Source organism: Falco naumanni, chromosome Z (genome assembly GCF_017639655.2).
Source record: "Falco naumanni isolate bFalNau1 chromosome Z, bFalNau1.pat, whole genome shotgun sequence".
NCBI lineage: Eukaryota > Metazoa > Chordata > Aves > Falconiformes > Falconidae > Falco > Falco naumanni.
Window position 1 is genome coordinate 4,927,022 of NC_054080.1, and position 23,411 is coordinate 4,950,432.

At 36.7% G+C, this 23,411-nt stretch overlaps 1 protein-coding gene across 20 annotated transcripts in view; it reads right to left on the reverse strand.

Annotated features, from left to right (window-relative positions):
- MEF2C (myocyte enhancer factor 2C) overlaps positions 1-23,411 on the reverse strand; it is a 127,951-nt gene that overhangs the window by 89,647 nt on the left and 14,893 nt on the right. The window contains exon 2 of one of the 20 annotated variants that reach the window (XM_040579933.1): positions 12,001-12,128. The exons of the other annotated variants lie outside the window; for them this stretch is intronic. The gene's annotated coding sequence lies outside the window, so the exon portion shown is untranslated. The remainder of the gene's footprint in view (positions 1-12,000; positions 12,129-23,411) is intronic. 20 annotated transcript variants of the gene reach the window in all.

Sequence of the window (23,411 nt, forward strand, 5' to 3'; positions counted from 1 at the left end):
AAGCAGAGTTAGTATCCAATGTAGATTAACAAAATTGGAAAAAATAAATTGCCTTTATGGTGTACAAGCCCTTCTTTGGATCCTTAGTGTACCCCAAACTCATCCTTTTTTTCCAGCTATAGAAGCTGGTCTAATGAAACATATTACCTCTGCCAAGAAACCACCTCTTGCTTGTGGTGTTACAGCATCTCAGATACAACTATACTACCACAGAAACAGGAAGTTGGTTTTCCTACAACACAGACCTAAAAACATAACTTTCATATTTCAGTAGCTTTTTAAGTTTTCTAAAGCAACCTCAGATCAGTACACCCTTCGTCTGGCAATTAATGTCCTAGAGAGGAATGATTAGATACAGAGATGTGCTGCTTCTCTCTTTTGTATACCCAGTTCTAGAAACACCCCTTTTTTGCTTTAATTTCTAACCTTCCCAGAAATATCAAGAATTAAATATAGTTCTTCTGAAATGTGAAGTAGACTGCACAACATGGTAGAGAGCTGCTGAGCTGCTAACTGTTCATTCATTCTGTGTAAATGTTAATATGATAAATATGAGTATAAAAACTATGACACTCCCTGAACTCAACTGCTTGCTCAGAGACAGCTGCAGGCTTCAAATGAGGAGGGAGGGGAAAAAAAAAAAAAAAAGGCAAGGGAAATAAATCAATCTTCCCAATGACCATGACAGCTGAAAAGTCTACATTAATGCTTCCAGTCCCACTCAGACATTCTTTCTCCCCAAGGACAAAATAAGATGAAATGTATGTCAGGTACATAATAAGGCTAATAAAAAAAAATGAAAACACCTGCATTTCACTGAACAGGGGTGAGGAACTGCCCCGTCTGTGAAATATGTCTTTTTCTAATGGCAAAGCTCATAAATTAGAACAGGTTGATATCAAAATACACACAATTTAAGAAGAAACACATGAACTCAGAATACATCTGTTCTAAAAAAAAAAGGAAAAATGTACAGTGGCAGTATCGCAAAGAAGCGCTTATATTGTGATTTCAAAGGTCTGATACCTCTTATTAAGCAACATTATAGGAAATAAACCTTGCACATGTATTGTCTGGTGCCTCATACCTGGAATTTTGCAGGTTTCAGGATGAGGCATCTGTTAGAAAAATGGAAGGTTCTGACTATCCGGAGATAAAGTATATGGCCATATCTGCTACAGGTAGCACACCATCCCTCATTTAACTGAAGCTACTTGATTTCTACCTCCTGGCTGTATCTTGACAAGAGGCATCTATGCAGGAAGATCCAAACTGGATTCCCACTGGTTTTGGAACTAGAAGAAAATGCATAAACAGACAAGGCTAGAAGGAAGGAAAGATAACATGGAATTTGCTATGAGGGAGACAATAGAAGAAGATGCCTGACGGGGGAAGAAATGGGAAAGGTGCCTGAAACAACTGACTTATGCAGTCTGTTGAGGAAGGAATTTTCTGTTTTTCTGGCTTAGTGGAATATTCTACAGGTTTGGGGTTTTTTTTGCCTTTAGTGGTGGAGAAAGGGACAAGCAATAGATACATTTCTGTTAACAGTATTCACATGAAAAGAGAGAGAGAGAATGCAGGAACGTAAGATACACAGGACACTCAGAAGTTATGCTCTGATATGATAAAGAGCTAAAAGAACTGCACTTCAGATACTACAGATCCATCTTGAATAAGTTACGAAGACATAAATAGCCCCATCTAATTTAGCGTGCTATTCAACCACATCATAGTTCATATTCAGTTTTTGAAAATTATATTAGGTAACTAATTCATACTTTCCACATGAGGATTTGTTCTTGTAATTTTTCACAGAATTAAGAGTCTAACAGCTCTCACCTTGAGACCTGTAAAAGCAAATTTTCTACTGAAACTGAAGGTGTTTACCACAGTGGCATACCTACTACTGTCTATCACTACAAAAGCCACAAGTAAGCATCACACCCTGCCTACTGAACCTCAGCTGTGACCACTCCATACACACATGCAGCTAGTTTTATTTATTTTATTTCTTACGCATACAAAACACATTGCATTTGGCAGTAGCCAATGCAAAAAGTCAAAATCCTTGACAAATATCAGAAGAAAACAGACATATAAAATGTGCTTAATTTGCAGAGGGAAATACAGTGCAATTTTCTTGATAGTCTCTGTTCATCTTGAATGAGCATTTTTTTTTCTAAATAGATCATTGCCAGCATTGCTCATTTTATTACTGTCCTAGAAGCATGCTGAAAAGACAAAACAAAACATAATCAATACAAAGATACATTAGCTAAATCCTTTTGTGGCCTTGAATGTACATTATGTTTTCTCAGAAATGGCATTTTTCGAGCTCTATTGATATGCAAGGTGATTTCTGACAAAAAATATTCTTAGAAACAGACAGCTGCGGCAAAAGTAGCAGGCAGTACAGTGTAAATAATTGAATCTATGGTTGGGATACAAGCATGGCTGAGATGTGCTCCCTTTTCTGCCAAGAATATTTCATGTCACCTTCATTTTTTTACTCAGTTTCTCTGTTGGAAACTTGGGGATAAGAAACATGGGGATTTGTTCATGCAAGTTCACCCCTAAGTACAGTGACTGTGACACCAGACAGAAGTTCTGAGGGCTTTCAGTAAATATGCTGTAATTCTCACCTGGCATAGTCAGTGAATGTGTAAACAAATAAGATAAATTAGCGGACTTAAAAATGTATAAAAGTAATTTTAAGGGCAAGATTATGGTCATAAAAATATTAGTATCTGTGTGGAAAATTACTGATTTCAGGAAGTTATAATTATCTGGTAAAACAAGCATTTGTATACATGTGTTCTTCTAGCACTATAGCATTTTATGCTAATGTATATCTTCTTGAAATAAAGATATTTGACAGCACTGTCATATAAGGTCCAACATGGTACACAGCAGATTCATCAATTTCCTGTTTCTTACCCTCTCTCTCTTACAGCATCCTAATCAACCTAATTAAAGCTTCGTTCATTTGAAACCTCAGATGACAATTTGTTTAACTCTATCCCACTGTGGTCTTTTTATAAAGAGAATTAAATTTGATCTTCTGACAGCAATTATTAAGTGATCCCAACTGGCCCCAATTAAGACACATGGCTCACAGGCCTCAAAATCCAATAAAGTGCCAAGCCCTCTCTTTCATTTGTACATCTTCCTTTACCTTGCTTTATTTTCTTATAGCCAATTAAACTCATCTTATCAAGTGGAACTGAATGCCATTGTGTAGACTAATTCAAGATATAATGTGTCAATTTACTTTTATAGACACACTGAAGGTAGGGACAATGTGCTCAAAACTGTCCTTTTGGAACCCCTCCCTGACTCAATTCACCTAGCTTCAATGCCTCTCACTGTGCTGCACATGACCTACATATGCTTACTTTAAAAGACTGCCTACAACAAGCAGCAGTTACAGAAATATATTAAATACCCATGGTATGAGTTTTGCACTGCTTACAGTTCTCCTTATAGTAATGCATCTCTTCTTTACGCATTTCCACTCAGTCATCGTCTCTTCATTTCAGAAATTCAAAGAAACGTGACACTCTTGCAACTTCTGAGGTCAACCTTTTTTTTACCTTTAATTTCTGCTCTAATTTTTCCACACATGTTCAGTAGTATGCTGTGAAGAAATGCTCCCATGATTTCACGTGAAGGCAGGTAGCCCCAGGATTTGGAACTCATTGATTGTGTGGTACTCCAGGGAAATAGCCGAATTAAAACCAGCCTCGTGAGGCCAAAGTAGCTTCCATACACATATGGCTCTTCTTATTCTAAACTCTAACACCTGCCTGGAAATTTAACCCTCATCTTTTCTCTGAAGAACAAATGGGACAGATTTATCTACCACCATTTGGTTTAGGTCAAAGCTGAGCTGTGTGGTGTTCTGCTAAATTAATTGCAATGTAATTGATATTGTTTGACACAGTTTTTGAAAAGATGATGCTCCATCCATTTTATGACCAGATTGCTCTCTCTGTATTAAAATACATGTTTTTGTATTTCTGGATCTTCACCGCTAAGTATGGCTCTGAGTAAAAACATTAAAATACATCACACACTTTCTACCTCAATATTTCTAATGAATTGCTGTAGAAAATAAGATTACGTGCACAATTATCATGAAAAGCAATACTGCTTCCATTGTGGTGAATGTTTTCTCTGTTTCTTTTATTTAACATACTGAACAAATGTAAGCATGATATTCCTTAAAACAAAAAAGAAAGACGCTAAACTTCAGTGCAACATTTTCTTTACTATAGACACATTTCCTGTCCAGCTGGGAAACATACTTTTCTTTCTAAAAATTAAAAAAATTAAAGGGATGCCAAGCACTTCTCAAAAAGTAAAATAAATTTCTTTATAAAGAACTTGCAAGTGACACATTTAGGAATTAAAAAAATACTGACTCCAAAAGGTAGGCAACAGTTTTACCCCCAGAAATGCTACATGACTCCAGAAAATTTGAACTTTAACATGCAATAACAGTTGACAAAGAATTTCTAATAGCACTGAAATTTCTGATTAGAAAGGAATTCAGTATACTGTGCTGCAAATTATTTCTTATTGTATGCTAATAATCCCACACAAGATGTTAATTTTAGATCATTCTTTTGCTAAAAACAGCAAGCCCTGTAACAGATTTAGTGCAAAGAGCTGAAAATATCCTGTGGAAAAAAATCTGTACAGAAATCAGATCAACCCAAATCCTGCCATTACTCAGCAATGCAGTGACGTGCAGATGTTTGTAGTGGTTTAAGGAGCCAGCGGGGGCTGGAAACTCTACATACTCCACTCCAACATGATTGCAATTGAACCTCATCAAAGTAAGAGCTCATAATTTGTCACAGAAAACAGCCAATTAACATATGTTAGAAAAAGGCTCCCATAAAGATAATATATGATTAAAGATCCAATGCAGCTGTCACAAATCAAAATTCTGAATTTTAAAAAGAAATATCAGTCTGGGTTCTGAATGTTTACATCGATAAAGGATATTATATTTAAAAAAAAAAACGACTACAGAAGAAAAAGCCCCTAATCATAGTCTGTCCTCCAGGTTTGGAGTCAGAGCTTAGGGATACCAGGGTACTAAAGCACTATTTTCTGTTCTCGCTGTTGTGTTGTGAATAGTTAAGACCCTTGCCAAAACACAACTGTTATTTTGTTTTAGCGCTATTTTAAAAGACAGACCTTCATTGTGAGTGACGTGGCCTTCATTGATACACTTTGTTGTCAAGACATTCCTCTGAAAACACAGCATGTCCTTATAGCTACAAAAAATACGGTACTGTAAAACTTTGCACTGTCGCCCCAGGGCCAGTGCAGTGATGCTAGCTATTCAGATGCACGGCCCTGAGTAACACCGCACCACAGCCAGTTCCATTATTTCACATCTGCACTGGTGACGATGAGATCTGCATGTAGCCTGCAACGATCCTTTAAGTAAATACATTGATTAAAGAGGGTTTTCATATATATATGCATTGAAAATGAAGCCTGCTGCTTTACTGGCACAGAATCCTGTGATGCCTATTCTGAACAATAATCTTTATCCCTTGTATTTCGCACAGCAATATTTTAATTACTGAAACACTGCATAATTAAGCTGCTATTTTTCACAAGCATTATGCATTTTTCTTCCTGCTGTCAGTTAGGATCCTATGTGTCAGTCAGTAAACTCTGAAGCAGTTCGAACGGTACCTTGTTTGTGTGTGTGTGTGTGTGTGTGTGTGTGTGTGTATGTGAGCGTGTGTGTCCTTGTCTTGACATCGTGTTGTAAAAGGAAGTGCTTCCTCTTTTCTGTTTGAAAGAGACCCAAGAAAAACAATGTTTTGAAACTCGGTAGTCTGACTGGACATTAGTCAATGTATTTTTAAAAATGCTTTAACTCCTATTTGCTCAAATACAATCTTATGTTGATGGGTAAAAGCAGGGACAAATTTTAATCCATGCTAACAGAGAATAATATAATGGTGACAGAATTTCCAGAAGTAGAATGTGATGATTTTTTAGGGTCTTTTCTCCCTTTTAAAGTCCTTTAGTGTCTCTGTAACGCTGTTTCCATTGACACTAGAGCCTGTAGTTTGTGTCATCATCACAAAGTCAATTCTCTTAAACCAGCACTTCTTATTGGTACTGAAGTATCTGTCGACTTTAAAGCTATGGTTTCAAAAGCCCTGAACAGGGACAGACTTTTCAATATGCTAAAACTTAACATGCCGAGAGGCCAAAAGGAAAACTCAAAGTGTTTGAAACTGCTCTTCTGTAACACTGTCTCAAAAAGATCAAAAGCACTGAACATTTCTAACTCATTTAGATGAAGAAGAAATTCCTAATGTTCTTTCATTTTCTTCACCATATTACATTAAAATAAAAAAATAATCATTATGAATCACTGTCCCTTTTAACAAAACACTGTGAATAATGTTAAGGTTATGGTACCTTTTTTTTTTTCCTCAGGAGTGTGTTCATTGATTCCCAAGCAATCAGTAATATTTTTGATTAAGATCTCAGAAATAGCTGAAAATCCCAAGGCTTCTCTACTATTGAAACTTCACATGTCTTTGACTATCCCCAACTAATGACAGTAAACTATGCAGCCTCAAGCTAAAGAGATTAATTTCCATTTTGCAATGAATAGACAAAAAGACTGGACAAAATCCTTTCCACATCAACTGCATTGTTATGTCTATTAAAGAAAATACGCTTTTGGCCCTAGAGACATTTTAAGACGGGAATAATAAAATTCAAGGTGTAAAACAAGTAGTACTTAACAAATGATACAATAAATAAGTCAGATGACAACCGTGATTTTTTTTTTTTTCTCATACTGTTTCTTTACGGCTACGTGTTTTGGACAGGCTAGCTTCAGATTTATTCCTGATAATAAATCTACTTTAAAAAACTGCTGCTGACAATAACAGTAGAATAATCAAAAGCAAGTCCTTCATCATAAGGAAATGCTGTGTCAGAGTGATTTCCTATTTTGTAAACCTAAATTTCCTCTCTTCATAGGTGAAATCAGATAATTTTACAATTAGATGATGCATAAATTACAAGCAAGTATCAGTCCACTGCTATTAAGCAATGTATTTTCCAATACTATTAACAAATTGATCTGCTGTTTGCTTATCACAATATGTCTAGGCAAGAAATCTCCAGCATTCTTCTTTTTTCCTCCAGGTTTAACAAATTATGCATAATGAAATACTTTAAAAATGTTCATCCTCCTATGTATCCATCTTGTGTGGCAAAAATGAAAACCATCTGAGTCAGTAATGGTTTCCACTAAATGGAAATATTGATGGCATGTCATAACCTAATTCAAGATATTATAGGGTTTTTTAGAATTATTTTTAAAATCTGATTGTAGAGCTTGGAAATGGAGATCCTGAAAACAGATTCTCACTTTCTGATTGCTTTTGTGCATACGAACGTTAGCGGCAATTTTTCCATCTACTTTAACAACAGTAGCACTGAGATTTGTGAAAAAAGTTGAGGATATTGTGTTAAATGTCCAAGACCACCCTGGTATCAAGGCTGTAGACTCTACATGGTCTTACCCACACATATCCATGGCATTATCCTGCTTAAATAAGGAAAATTATGCTGATGCTTCTCAGTCTCTCCGGTGAGTCCAGTGGGTGGTTCTGGAGAGGAGAGGTGAGTTACCTCAATGTGGAAGGCTCTAAATCCTCATAGTCTACAGCAGTGCTATACAGTAACAAAGCATCATAAAAATGAAGCATAAAACTTTCAAAGTAAATAATAATAATTATTATAAAGACTCTGTACCAGCCATGTCAATAGAGAGGTGTTAGTCTTGTATGTTACCTAGAGATGAACACTAAGGAATCAAAGGTTCCATTTTTCAATTTTGCATGAAACAACTATAAAATACATTGAATGTATTCATGTATAAATTAGGAACTTCAACAACTACAGCTTTTGTTGTTAAGAGTTCTCAGTTACTGAAAACTTAAAGGGATACTTTCAAATCATTTTAATCATCCAACATTTTCCCATACCAGCTCATGGATTTACTTTTCAACACCAGCAGCCTGAGACAAGAACAAACTGATTTATATCCCATGCTAGAGGAGCTTGCTGCTCAGTTGTCATTTTTTTCTTGGCTCCAGTAGATGGAAGCAACTCTCTTGCTGGGTTTTAAGTTTAGTGTGGTTTGGGGGCTGTTTTTTAGGCCAAAATCTTTATTTTTATATTTATTTTGTTGTCTGTTGATCCTTTGATGTCAGATTCCCAGATAATTTGTTCCAGTTCCCAGCGCAGTTTCTTCAGAGAGCCATGCGTTAGCAAATCTGTAGCTCCTGCTGAAGCCTCTTGCAGGGATAAACAGAGCCTGTAGCAAATCTACACGATCTTGTTTCTGGAAACCCCATAGCTGCATGGTTCTGTAGAAATAACCACTGAGAAGACACATGCAAGAAACTGTCTGTGGTATGGATTCAGGTGTGTACAGACTGGTAGCTGTCAGTCTTCTAGTACAATACCTTGTCTGATAAAAAAACATGGAAACGTGACATCCTGCATTCTTTTGCTATTTCAGGTAAGCCAGTGCATCTTGTTTCCCTTCACCAGCCAAAATATGTGTTGACTGTGACAACTCATGTCACATCCGTGGCAGGCCTTAATGTTCTAACACCATGGCAGGTGTTAGAAGGATTTCAAATACAGGGTTTTTGGAGCACAAGCCTACCTAGCTCTACCTGGTAAGACCACCCTGTTCAGCCTGGTTTGTCTGACAAAGAGCAGAAGAGCAGCAAGAGCAGAAAGTCTGACACTGCTTGGAGCAGACTCTATCGGTTCCTTCAAAATTCAGGAGCCTTTGCACCTGCCACAGACAAAGCATATTCCATATCAAGACAGACATGCATACAGAACAGTAGTAATATTCACCCCTGCTTCCACAACCCGTAAGTCAGTGGCATGCTCTTCTGTGATGTAAGAGGGTGAGATTAGGTGTTCATCTTTTTAAAGACTTGTCACCCTCAATTAAAGAGGTGTCAACCACTCTTAAACTGCATGGCGTGTGGTCACCCCGGTTAACAAAAGAGACGCTTCCCCAAGCCGCTGCAGTTAAACCAGCGTGTGCTGTGATCCTGTTGACTCTCACAAGATAATCAGGGTCAAGCTGGGTCAGATTTATGTCCTGCAAATTCTTCAGGACAGGGACAGTCTTTTCCTATAAGCTTCTAGGGTACAAAACCCCCAAGGTAAAATAATGGGCCTTCAGTTATAACTGGAACATCTGGATACTAATGAACTCTTTTACATATTTAACTGTAGTTAACCAAAGCCCTCCAAACATGTGCAGGTAACACATGAAGTTAGATAGATTTAAACCAATGGTGCTTTGAAGGCACTGTGCTAACAGAAAATAACGTGTTACAAATGAATTGCAAACCCAACATCCTGATAACGGAGAACATTAAAAATTTCATGTCAATCTTTACAGAATGAATTCTGTCTAATGTCCTGGACACATTCCACCTCGGATCATTATTCTGCTCATATAAATTCTAGCGCAGATAAAGAAGGAAATATTTCCTTTTTGATTTACACAGATTTGGTGATGTTTTCTCTTGTTAGAAGGCTCAGCATTTCACCGTGGCTCTGCTTTCAGAGTCAGGTGAAGTAATCATGTTCCTTGCTTATATTTTGCCTTCAGTGGGTATAGAGGCCTATCTTACTATACAGTTAGAAAGCATTTTTATTAATTTCATCATGTCTGAAGTAAGCAAAGTTTTTCTCTCTTACCAACTTTTCCACAAAAGCAACACAGAAAGAAAATGTTATAAGAATCTCCTGTGAAATTAATGAAGATAGATGAAGATATGAGCATTTTTGCACCCGAAATGCCCTAATCAAATTAGTATCTACATTTCCTTTTCTCAGATGTAACTGTTTGCAACATGGAGGTTTTGGAAATACCATCTTATGCATGACTGTAGCAATGCCATGAAAGAAAACAATGGACTAAATCTAAAGGAATGATAATACCTAATTCTGGAGTGTTGTCTGAATAAACCCAACCTAATAATCTTTTCTTAACAAACTTATGGTTGATGTGGACACAACAAATAGATCAGAGAAAGAAGAGCTTCGTATCACTCATGGTAGGTCTTCCCGTCACAACAGTAGAAACACACATTCCTATGGAAGTTGTAATAGCCTATATTTTTCCCTGCATTAGTTTGCATACAGAGTGATACAGATAAAACTCGTGGACATTAATCAGCCTTAAACAGGTCAAGGGGCAAATTGCGACATAGTCTCTGGGATGTGAACTTCATATATATTTTAAAATATTGATATTACTATTATTGTTACTACTACTACTACTACTGTTACCATTATTATTATTATTATTATTATTATTATTATTATCCTCCTTATCATCATCATCATCGTCATTAAGGTCAACCCTTCCTTTTTGGAAACTGGTTTTAGTACTCACTGTTTTCAATAATCCATTTCTAACTGTTTTACAGTTGTCCCAGAAAAAAGTATCTTAAGAACAGTTGCATTAGTGGCAGTATTTTCAACCAGATCTGATGGAAATTTGATACTTTTCTTGAGCAGTAGCCTGGTTTATTATCTAATTTTTAGTAGGGTTATGACAGTGATTACATTTGATGGTAAGCATACCTCTTATTTCTTAACAAATCGATGTCACAATTTCATATTAACCTGGAGATATCTAATCTCAATTTTTGGTAGAAAATGGTTAGAATGGCCAACTTCCAGTGGTTGGAAAGTGGGTCCAAAGGCAGGGGGTAGGGGATGGGGAAAGGGCTTGATTGTGTGACTGGTAAACTGGATCACTGAAATTTGCCAAGAATATTAGACCTATTTCTCAGGAACAGCGAGTGACAGCCTCCATGAAAACAGATTATCAGTAAGATAAGAATGCATTAACAAGAAGCAAACACAGAAGACATGAAAGTCCACTCTACACTGCTGACAGCATCACACAAAACATGGAACAGAAAGTTCTCCACACAAAAAATACTATGTAGGAGAGCAGGAATAAGACTTTCTTCTCAAATATGTTTACAGTTTAACCCAGTCAAAGATGGAGTTTTATGGATTGTATATAATTTTTTTTAGACTACCCAGTTACTAAGTTTTATAGGTGAAATCCAAATTCTTTATACTCTTTTGAGATGGAGAGATCAAAAATGTCTGCTACATAAGAAATTATATTATCAATTCTTCCTACAAGAACTTCTTAGAACAGAAGTTTTCACATTGTGATAGATCAGAAATTAGTGGTCCACAGAAATGTCATTAGCCACCAGGAGATAGATCTACTATAATGTGCTATAATACAATAGAATTGGAGGCACTTTTGTTATTGCTACGATTAAACAGCGTTTCCTAACAGTATTGTGTCACATACAGTATAGCTATCCTTGGTGTAGAGATTTTATTCTCTTGTCAGTGATGGGGGATGAGGTGATTTAGGTATTCTCCGTTTGATTAAATAGGCTCAGAAATTCCTATTTATGAAAATTTAAATCCCTACAAATTCTACAATTTGAAAATGATAGAAGGTGTTTTCTTCTGCACATGCATAGCTTCGTACTGGAGTTAGGCAAAATTCTGTGGGTGTTAAATTTGCTTGCCTGCTTTCCTGGAATAATGCATGGAACAATAGCTTTTAGCCTGGTTGATTTGAATACTAACATAAAAAGTAAAAAACAAACCCACAGAAGAATTATTTTTACTTCTTATTATGTATCACATTAAGGCAACATACACAAGAGAGCACATTGACACAGGAATGGACAGAAAACATCACAAACTAATTTCAGATACGGCAGAATGGTAGCCATCAGGAACTCTGAACGCTTCCTTCTGGATGGGCGACTCTTTAGCCTGAAGTCAGGCTTTAGCAGTCAGCATCCGCGATGTATGGAATGAACGAACAAATCTGACAAGACATCAGACACTTACTGTGTGGATAAATGTCTGTCACAAGATAATGCCGCCAGTTTTGGATGTGGTCAAATTCTACACGGAGTTGGACTAGAAGGGTAGAATGGCCTCAAAAATGCCATAGGTTAGATTGTAACTCGGTGGTTCTGGAACAAACAGATCAGTCAGAAAAAGTAACTTTAAATGGGTACAGCCACTGAGATAAATAGGGACTAATGTGAGGAAATATAGCATACGCACCAATTTAGTTCCTATTTAATCATATTAAAAAAAGAAAAACCTTCAAATTTTAAAGCAGACTGTATTTTAGCATGTTGCTTTTCTCTGGCTGATTGAATTCAACTGTCTTTCAAATGCATTTAGAAAAAAAAATAAACAAGATAAAGGTGGTGCTAAAGCACACGCTGGAATTTCTAAGCATTCTGTTTACAACAGTTCCAAGGGCAGATCCTCTTTCCAAGGCTGAGCCTCAGTCCAGTTTTGCCAAATATCGACACTGAGTTGGAGCAGATTATTTAATGTTTACTATTTGAAATAAGATACTTCTTAAGCCTGAAATTATAGCCCAGGGGTCCTCAAACTTTTTAAGCAGGGGGCCGGCGCGCGGATGCAGTGGCAGGCAGCCATCGGTGGCTGCTTGTTTTCCCCCCACAACCCCTTGCGGTGGGGGGCGGGGTGGGGTCTGTAAATACCGGGGGCTGGATTGAGGACCCTGGGGGGGCCGTATCCAGCCTGTGGGCTGTAGTTTGAGGACCCCTGTTATAGCCTATAATTAAACAAATTAATCTTACTTTTTTCAAGGTACAGACAAGCAAGATTCACGCCTATAAAATCATTTATCATTAAACTTAGAAAGGACATTTTAGATTCCAGTTTACTGCATGGAAGAATAGATATATTTACTTATATTTTTAATGGGTTTTCCCCTCGAGATTTTGGCCATACTTCATCTGAAATGCATGGAGCTTTCCACTCAACAGGGTAAAAATCATTATGGGATGTAGTAAGACCTAAAATCAGGTGTAAACTGGGACTAGTTTGGGCCTAGTCTTGCTGAAATAAAAGCAGTTTGTGAAAAATATGATACAATATACCCAGTACATTAAGATCGTTAGCAAATAATTACACACATTTTAATCAATACCTATTGTGATATTGATTTTTTTATAAGCATTATAAAGTCGAACCCTTTGTGAACTACAGAATGAATATTAACATAAACTGTCACATTGTTTTTGACTAGGTGTTTGACTTTTTACATTTTACTGCAGAAAATGGGCCCACTCTTGTGGCTGTGGGGTTTGTACCTGTGTAGTAGGATTACACGTCATGCACATTACAAAACCAAGAAACGTGAAGCGTAGATACGTGCACTGTGTGGAAATGGTGGCTCGTCTTAACAATGCTGTGTACCTGTTGAGGTGTGCTGTGACCCCTTTTAATTCTTCCCTGTTCAAGGAATAGCGATCAGTAATAAGTGATTTAGTTCTACATTCTTCTCTTTTGCCAACTCAACAATAACGAAAACATTCCTGGTTTGCATTTTAGGGACGATTGTGTATTCCCTATAACTGAAAATCTGGTAATACTATAGTATAACGTTTTGTTCTTCCTGTCTTCAGTAAATCTAAAGTGATTTTTAAAGATTTGCTGTAGCATAGCCCTTAAGAATATACATTTTACAACTTCAGCTCATTTTTAATCTCTTGCTACTTATCAATGATTCGATCTGAGATTACAAAGCAGGTTCCCTTGATTGTATTAATAGCCTGAAGTCTCTGTTCTGATGTTTTGCATCCATGCACATGTATCTTATTTCCCTTTTGCTGTCCATAAAAGAGAAATGCATTAGCTACATAAAATAGAACAGAAAAGGAAACCACTTTTAAAATGTGTAATAATGTTTCAAGTTTTGCATATATTTTAATGAAAACTGCAGTTCAAATTAACATTATATGCAATATCCTGAAGAGCTGAGGCTTCCATCAGAGCCAAATACACAGAAATTTAAGTAACAGAAGATCTTGGATGTGTTCAGTCATCTGACCTATCTAGTGCCCTCCATTTTAGTATCTGAATTCATACCCATAGCATCACTAATTTTACCTCTACGTTGTCTGTTTGCAGTTCCTTTGATGATGGGGAAAAGTTCATCAATTCAGTTCTTGTGCCAATAGACTAAAGATACGTCCCTGCTGCCACCTTGTTCATTCTAATGTAACACTCCAGCTTTATGTTACTACGCAACACCATCTGAACTTGTCAAAATTAATAATAGAAAAAGACACTTACGCACTCCATCATGTCCCAGGGTACTACAAAAAACACTGAGAACAAACAAAAAACAGAGAACTGAAGGTCCTGGGCAGCAGCTTATTTAAATACATTTGTTCAAGATAAGAAGGAGACAGAAAACATGCATTCCTTTGTTAAAGAGAGAGCTTTTCGTGTCTAAAGTATTAGAAAAATCGTTCAAGAACAGTTCATCCTTACACAAACACCACCTGTGCAATGCTGCCAAGGTCAGGGTCAGTCTGGTTATCAGCTGTGGGCTGGCAAGTGCCAGACGAGCAAGCTACACTGCCGTGATCCTCCTTACTGCGCTGCATAACAGCTAGTTTCTAATTGCATGCTAAGAAACAGATGAGTAATAGTTTTCCTTAATTTGGAGACAAATGTTGCATTCTGACACACTTATTTTTAAGTTGTATAAATTCAGACGTATGTAGGGCATAAATCCCTGAAGAGCAGTGTCCCAAGTATCCAATCAAGAGTGAAAAAATAATATAAAACATCATAATTCTTTAAGGATAATTTTGAACCAGCTCACTGTGAGCATTTTTCTAGTATGTAGTTGCAACCAGCACTGAAACACATTATCTACTAATTAATGTAGCAATTTTATGCTTTTGATTTGCAACAGTGTTTTGGGAAAACTGTCTGAAACTGAAGAACATATTTAGCAACGATCTGTAAAATGTGTTGCCTATTTGTACCTGTAATGATCAATGTTCTTACTGTCAGCATCAGGTATAGCATGACTAAGAACGAGTAGTATGTTCACACTGGTTATTCAATCCCTGAAATGTAACAGAGCTATTTCTGTACTTTGAATAAAAATAGATTAACACATCTCTTTTACAGTTTTGTATCTAGGGAGAATAAATCATAAAGCAAAAGAATACATGGTATTCCATGACGCTACAATGAAATTTGCTCATAGGAACCAGTGCTATTAAAAACACCACATTCTGCTGGGATTGTAGTTCAAGGCCTAATGATTAAGAGTAAGTTACCCTGAAGACTACCCAGTAATGAGGATTTGTAAATTCCCAGCTTAATAATATGCAGTACCTTTGGATTGTTTCAAGAATTATTTGGGCTAAAAAGTTCCTTAGTATTCTCACTGACTATAATCCATCAGAAGGTTCCTTAGTATTCTCACTGACTGTAATCCATCAGAAGGCTACTAAAAATAACAAGACAAAAAAACCATGTTAAAAATCATCTATTTAGCTGGCCTAGCAGAACAAGGAGTTTGCAATGATGTTCAGTTTAGAAAGACCTAGATATAATGAAGTTATCCTCAGGTATGCATGTCAACTTCCTCCATTTTCTTCTTTTTTCCAGAAATAACTAATTTGTAAAATTTGATTTAGGAAAAGAACACCAAAACACCAACCACCTTTTTTCTTCTTAACACTAGCTTTCACTTTCTAGACATACAGTCTAGAAAATGTTCTGAATTCTAATAATTTTAATTGGACTATTTAAGTAACTTGCACCCATGGAATACTTTAAAATTCAAAGGATTTAAAACAATTTAAAAGCACACCGTCAAACCACCAGCCAGTCATGTGATGGCTTAATGGGGTGGCATTTTGCTTGACAAAAATAATCATTGCATCAGTACAACATCCAAAAATAGTAAACTTGAACAAACGTGTAAGTCTTTGCAGTACTACGGCTTGTAGCCCAAACCCACAGGCATGAATGTATAAGCCTAATTTGAAACACTTGAATAGTTCACTGAAGGCTGCAGAACTGCTCATGTACCTAAAATGAAGTACATATGTAACGGTTAATATGAATGAAATCACAGATATTGTTACTGCATCCCAATGAGTGCAGCAAGCCAATGAGAATCTGAAATCAATGAGCACACTAGAGATGCAAAAGCAAATCCTGGATGCCGTTCGTAAACCTTTGGTGGACACATGTTGGATGTATCTAAGTACAGGCACTGTATTCAGGTGAAATGTGGTACTACCAGTGCATGGAACAGTATCGCGACAATTTGGTAAAAAGTGTCCCAACTGATTCCACAGCTGAATTCAGGTGTGAAAAACACAATTAATTATTAGACTGAAAATGCAGACATGGCACTGGAGAAAAAAGCCTTACATACTGCACAAAGTACTTTATGAATGCTTGCAAGTGTAGGATCCATCTGACTTCACTGAAGCCATCAACATTTCCCACCTAGTCTTAGCTTCCTCAAATGTAGACTTACTTTATCATCAATGGAGAAAATTAGGCACCATATAAACATAGCTGTAGACATCTCACCATAATTACAGGGACTATAATATAAGTAGCAAGACAAACAGACAGCAAGACAAGCAAAGAAAGAGGATTCCTCTCCATCTGAAGCCTTGTACAGCTGAAGCCTAGTGAATTAGACTGCATGATGGGAACAAGAGTAACTCTGTAAGAAAGAGGAGTACAGGTTCAAACATAATTCTTTTCAATATATTAAAAGTAATAATGGCCCACCTGTCCTATTCAGTAAGCAATTATATTAACATACTGTGTACCTTAACATGGAAAAGCTTGCACCCTTGTCATGCAACATGAAACTCATCATTACAAGTCACTGTCAATAACTGCACGACTAACATGCTTAGGTTACTCTACCAGTAAGGAAACAATTCAAAATAACAACCCCAACAAGAATTATTGAGAGCCACCATAATAAATATAGTCTTAATAGGAATTATGCTGAAAGCTAATAGTGGAGAAAAAAGAAATAGCCAAAAATGTAAATTTAATTTTAATGTTTTCTGATAAGGATATATGGTTCAAGACAGATTTCCTGGGGGAGTTCCTTAAATGAAGGCCTATCACAGCAAAGGACATAACTTGCCAACCTAAGATGTGATGCTGAGATTCCTAAAATGTGCTATGGGGGTGGTGATATCTGTCAAGATGATATTTGTGGAGGAGTTCTTGAAAATAGCCAGGCTCTAAACCATTAAGGATTTCAAAACTAAGAAAGCAAACTTTAAAATCAAACAGCTACTTCATAGCAGACAAAGTAAATGAGTTAAGGTGCAAAGGGGATGATCATATTTGCTCAAGACAGGACAGGAGTGTGTCACTGCATTCTGAACCGGCTGCAAGTGACAGAGCTGAGCTGCTGGAAGCCTTTCTAGGAGGGAATTACAATAATCCTCTCCATCAAGAGGGCATGTGCTGCTGCTATGAGGTCATCACAGGATAAGGGCACTGTCACCATCAAGCACAACACTAAAAAGACATTTTTCAATCTCATTCACTGCAGAGATCTCCACAGAGGAGAGAGAGGGGAATGAACTGGACATCAGTATTTTTACTACAATTTTCCACCGCACTCAAATCCCCCAAGTCACTCCATAGTGATATGTAAAAAGAGAGCACTCTCCCTAAGATAACAAGTACACGCTGCTAAGATCTGTGCTTTCGCTGTGGCTGAGGCAGAGGTAGCTGGCAGTCCTGCCTGCGTGAAAACAGAGCTGCACTTGTGGGATCCCTGGAGTAAGAGGCACATAGCTCCTTATCGCTCCAAGTGTGATGAAGTCTTTGATACTTAGCATTCCTACAATGCCCACTGCAAGCACACACTTCATGCCAGGATTCTTGTGTCTGACAAACTAACCTTGAACTTCAGCACGGCTCTGAAGAACCATAAAATATTTTTGTCATTTATCTAGCCCTCTGCACAGCAACATAGAGGTCTAATGCAGGCATGAGGCTCAGCATCTGGAATACGATGTACTGGCCTTCCCCATGCTTGTGCAAACTAAGATTTCCTTGCGTATCTGCATGCCTATAAACTGAAAGATATCTTGTAAGTAATACACACAAAACCTCCTTGTGTTCTTAAATCATGAAAATATTACATGTGTACCCAATTAATATGTTGCGGGGTTTTGCTTTATCAGATTGAATTAAGGTAATAAAGCATTGTTTCACATGTTTTCTAATAAATGCATGTAACAGTTACATCTTGAAAGCATGTCAAATTATTCACATTATCTGTGAATTAAAGTATTCAAAATTAAGCACTTATTGGCCCCCAATGAAAAATAAATCACTTTTTTTCTTAACAGAGAAAGATTATGCGATGTATATGCTATAGGAAACTTCTAGTAGCATGATTATTAGAAGTAACAGCTTGTACCCCTACAGCCTGACCGAGTTTGAAAGAAAGTTCAGAATGGAGTGGGGGAATTAGCTGATGAACTTCTGTCAACTATAGCAGTAGCCTTCATGAATAATTCAATATATGCCCCATCCCCTCTATGTCTCAACAGACTAACAGCTGCAGCTCTCAAATGACAAGTGTTACTTCTTCAGAAGCTTCTGAAAATAGTATACTGATTATAAAATAATGTATATAATAAAATAAAGTTTCCCCTCCCTGCTTTTCACTTCTGACTTACAGTAGCTAGTAAAGTTTTACAGCTAAAGGAGAATCTTCAAATAGTTTTTTAAGTTACACAGCAGGTCTGCGGAAGCAGTTGGGAAAAGAACTGAGGTCCTCTCCTAAAGATCTGGTCCTTTACCTTAACACAGCCACACAAATCACCCAGATCCCTGTGTCTCCAAAGCCTCATTCAGAGCAGCTTTGCACAGGAAAGCTATAAAATGACACTTTCGTAACACAGATCTTTACCGTGACTTCATGCAAACAGGAAGAAACTTTTTGGTCTGAGGTTTTTGTATCGAATGCTCACTGTCATGTTCTCTACCTTGTAGAGAAACTTTGGCACTTCAGGACATCAGGAAATTGACTGACATGTTTGGTGAATATTCTGATTTGGAACAGTTCCTCTTGAGCTAACAAGACTTCAGTAAAAGGGGAGAGAAGCTTCAAGAGACAGGAATGCAAGTTTCCTTGATGACAGTGCAACTGCCTGTACCATCGGTCCTGTTTAGGAGGAGGACTGACTTTCACAGAATGTCTTCTCACACCCCGACAATTCAGAATGAAACTGTACAAATGTGCTTACATATTTTCCTATTAAGCATATAGGCAAAGGAACCAAAACTAGGCAAACTCTAATCACTCAGAAAAAGACCTTCCACTGTCAGCAGGCCTTGCTATTTAAAGGAAGGGACCTCTCACATATGTTTGTTTAAACAATGTGAGTATTTTCCAGTTTTGTGAAAAATTTTCAGTGGCATTAAATAATGGTGGGTATTTAGGGAAGGAAAACATTAGGCTAATGTAATGCTGAAATAGCGACACACATAGCTGTTTCCTGATTTACTGAGAAACTACTGTGTGCAGCACTTCTGACTGAAAGCAGCAGTGGACAAAATATTTTTGATGATACAGACTGAAAGATCAGCTTGCTGCTTTGCATTTTTTTTTTTTTTTAATAAATACAAGTATATAATCTTTCAGCCCATGAGCCAGCTTCTGTTCATAGGAAGTGTGCCCTATGCACAAGAGAAGAAAAACTCTTTGCCATACATGCCCTATGTAGATATATACTATAAAAATTAAGCAAATATTGAGGATTTGAAGATGATCTCATTGCCAAGAGATGAGCTGAAAGGTTTCTTAAACATCTGCTTTACCTTCTGGTAACGAACTGTTTCTCTTCTCAGCTCCAGAATTGCCCTCGTTCTTCTTGTTCAACATAATGGCAAGATCCTGCAGTGTTGCAGTTGCCCAATGAGTCTGATCTAGGCATGACTTTAACTGGGATGCGAATTTTTTAACTGACCATTTCAGTAAGAGCTTTCTTGTACTTGGTTTTTTTTAGAATTGGAATTCTATCTCCTAGCGCTGCCTTTTCATAGAAATGTAAAAAAAAAGTAGATTTATGTGATGGATTGCAATTTATATTGTTAATTCTAATACTAAATACTGAAGAGGGAGGTTTCATTTTATCCTATCTAACGGACATTTTCTATAAAGTAGGAATCTGGACAACAAGAGAACTATAATGCGCATTATATTCTCAACTGTTTACATTTCGTATTTTAACAGTGAAATTTTCAAACAAACTAAACCAGAATTATAAGATCTTGGAAACAACAAAGATATCTGTCTGTTCTTATTTTCACATTTTTTAGCTAACAGAAATAAAAAAATTGGAACAGTTATTGAGATAGTGTATTTGAAAGCTAAATAGCACTGCCAAATAATAATAAAAAAATGTTAGTATGGTATTAGGTTGCTTTGTCAGGTGAGCTGTTTTCAAGGTAACTTAGAAGCACTACTACAAAAGGACTGCTGCATCCTCAGTCATTTTAACACATTTAATTTTTCCGACTACTATGCAAAGTACATTCAAAAATATGATATTTTTCTTCAAAACAATATATTGATAATTAAAGCACTGTCTGTATTTTTGCCAAGGACAAATTGTAGCAGAAACGGAAAATCTTAATAGAATTGACCAGAGTATTGATTACTGACATTTTTATTCATTGAATATAGTGATTGGATTCTAAATGAATCGTATGTAAGGTATCTCCTGCACTGTATAAATACGTGCAGCTTCTACTCATGAGATTTATGCAGGAGGAGCATGACTGCACACCGCAGCCAAATCTGTATGCCATCTAAGAGCCAGTGGTCAACTCTGACTCCAACCAGACAGTCCCCTTCTCTCAGACTGTGGATAAGTATAATTTCTTCTTGAGTAATGTGTTGGTCCCGCATCCTGGGGCAAACAGATAAAAAAGGATAAGTGTATTTTTAAAAAGAAAAAATTCCCCAAACAAACAGTGCTTTCACTAGGGGCAGTACTAGCCCAAGAAATCCAAGCTATCATTACTGGTGAAGCGCCTTGCTCCGTGAGTAATACATCTTTGGGGCCAGCTCACATCATAAAAATAGGTTGCCTCTGCTCATGAAAGGTCCACATCTAGGCTGATAGGGAAAAAATATCTGCTTCACGCCACTGTGGAGGAGGGTGGTTCCCCCATCAGACACAAGCTCCTGGCAAGGCACCAGAAAGTATTTTTGAGTGAAAAAGCCCATACTGTTCCACCTTGTGAACAGCGAGAAAATGTAATTTTTTAGTATTGATTTTACCTTAATTTTACAGTGTATAATCATACATCAAACCAATCCCTTTCATGACATTTTCCAGTTCTTTACATTACTGTTAACAGTGTTAGAAAAGCATAAAATGCCATCGCATACAGGACTTGCCGAGCTAGACTATATATCTGTTTATCTGAAGACTCACAGATCCACTCATATTATCACTTAAGTAACTATCAATATTTATTCCCAAAACATTACTGGGAGACTGAAAATACTAGTCCCTGCTCAACAGAGATGAAAGTAAGCGGAATACAGAGCCAAGTGCCCTACCCTATGTAAACCAAAACCGGCAGCCATCTATGGGAAAGCAGCTCCCAGCCTACTGTATTTCTGCTAATCACTCCATCAGCTTTCCTTACATATTTTGTTTAGATGGAAGTTATCAGCTACGTATAAAATGAAAAAAACACCAACCATCTTGATTTTACATCTCCTCACTTGTGATATATCTACAGCCAAGATCAGCACTGATGTCTGAAACAGATCCTGAAACTAGTAAATTCACAGAAAAGAGTTCTATATAATAAGTCTTCAGATTTTGAATTTATCATCTGATTTGTCCAATCTGGATGGGTATAAATTTCATCATTTTTCCCATATCAGATTCCAAGTAGGACCGTGAAGTACCAGGCAAACAGATTTGAGATTCTTGTGCTTAGCATTTGGATCTAAAAGCAATGTATTCCTATGTTGAACTGCAGCTCAGTTTATAGGTGGTTTGTGGTTTTTTTGTTTTTTTTTTTTTGCAAAGGAAGTATAATTAATACACTTATGTTTAAAATAAAGTGCATTAAAAAGAATACCAAGACAAATACAGGTTGACATAACGAGAAGGGGTTACATTCCGTATTCTTTCATTTGATCTTTGGCCTCTTTCCTGACACTTTGTACAAGTGACATGAGGCATATAAAATCTACCCTTTTAGAAACGTATTAAATTATCCCATTCACTTCTCCCTGGCCAACTTACTAATAGGTGTGCTGGTCTCATAATAATCTTGGTCTTAGAAGTGTAATAGCTAAGTGGTAACAATATTTCTGGAGTGGAACTGTGCTTAGCAAATCAAGGCAGAGAGGCAGCAAAACAGATCATTTGAGGACCCTGCTTCCTCTTAGCCTTCTTTTTACATTATGTATGATAACGATATACTGAAAATATTTGTCTCTTAGTGATACATATATTAATGATTCCCATCCAAAAATAATTTTAGGACTAACAAAAAAGTCAGTAGTGTTTGTGGAAACCCTAGAAAGATCTAGCCTGTAACAAAAAATAATATTAAAAATATAGTAATGGAAACTAGGGGTTACAGTCATCTTCTTACCCAGCCTGCCTATAAAACCAAGAATAAGTTATATTTGGGATGCCTATATATATCATTCCCATACCTGCACACAGAAACAAATAAAAAAGTACATACAAAAACCCCATTAAAAATTACTAAATTTCTAACCCATAATATAGAAGGACTGTAAGTCTAGAACAACAGGAGAAAGACTTTCATTTTATATAGTAACTATATATGTGAATAAAGAGCACCACGTGTTTATGGACTGATTATTTTTATGAGGTCTAACTGTGAAGAGACATTTTGACAGTTTTATTTACAGTGTAAGGCATACCCAGAGGCATGCAAGTATAATTTGAAAACCATATATATTTGTATATAAAGCACACAGATCTATATATGTTCATATGTATAAATATATGTACATGATCATAAGAAGTGATTTTACAGAAAAACTGCAAGCCTAGCTAACATGGCAGTCTACGACTGTAGTGTATTTCTAGATAGCCTTTTTAACATATACACCCTATCAAAACCATTAACTCTGCAATTACGTGAGGTTCAAAATAGGAATTGAGAGGTTTAGGTATATAAAGGCACTCCCCAAAATGAAATAGTGTTTAAAAATACATCCTAAAAATACGGATCAAATTTCTTTAAATATATTTCATTTATGTTAATGTACATACGCAGCTATTTCAAATGCAGCCAAGTCACTAAGCTCATTTAACTACATTTTTGATTTTGGGAATTAATGAAGATTCCACTGCTGAAGATTTTTTTTTTTTTAATTTATAGATAAAAAAGAA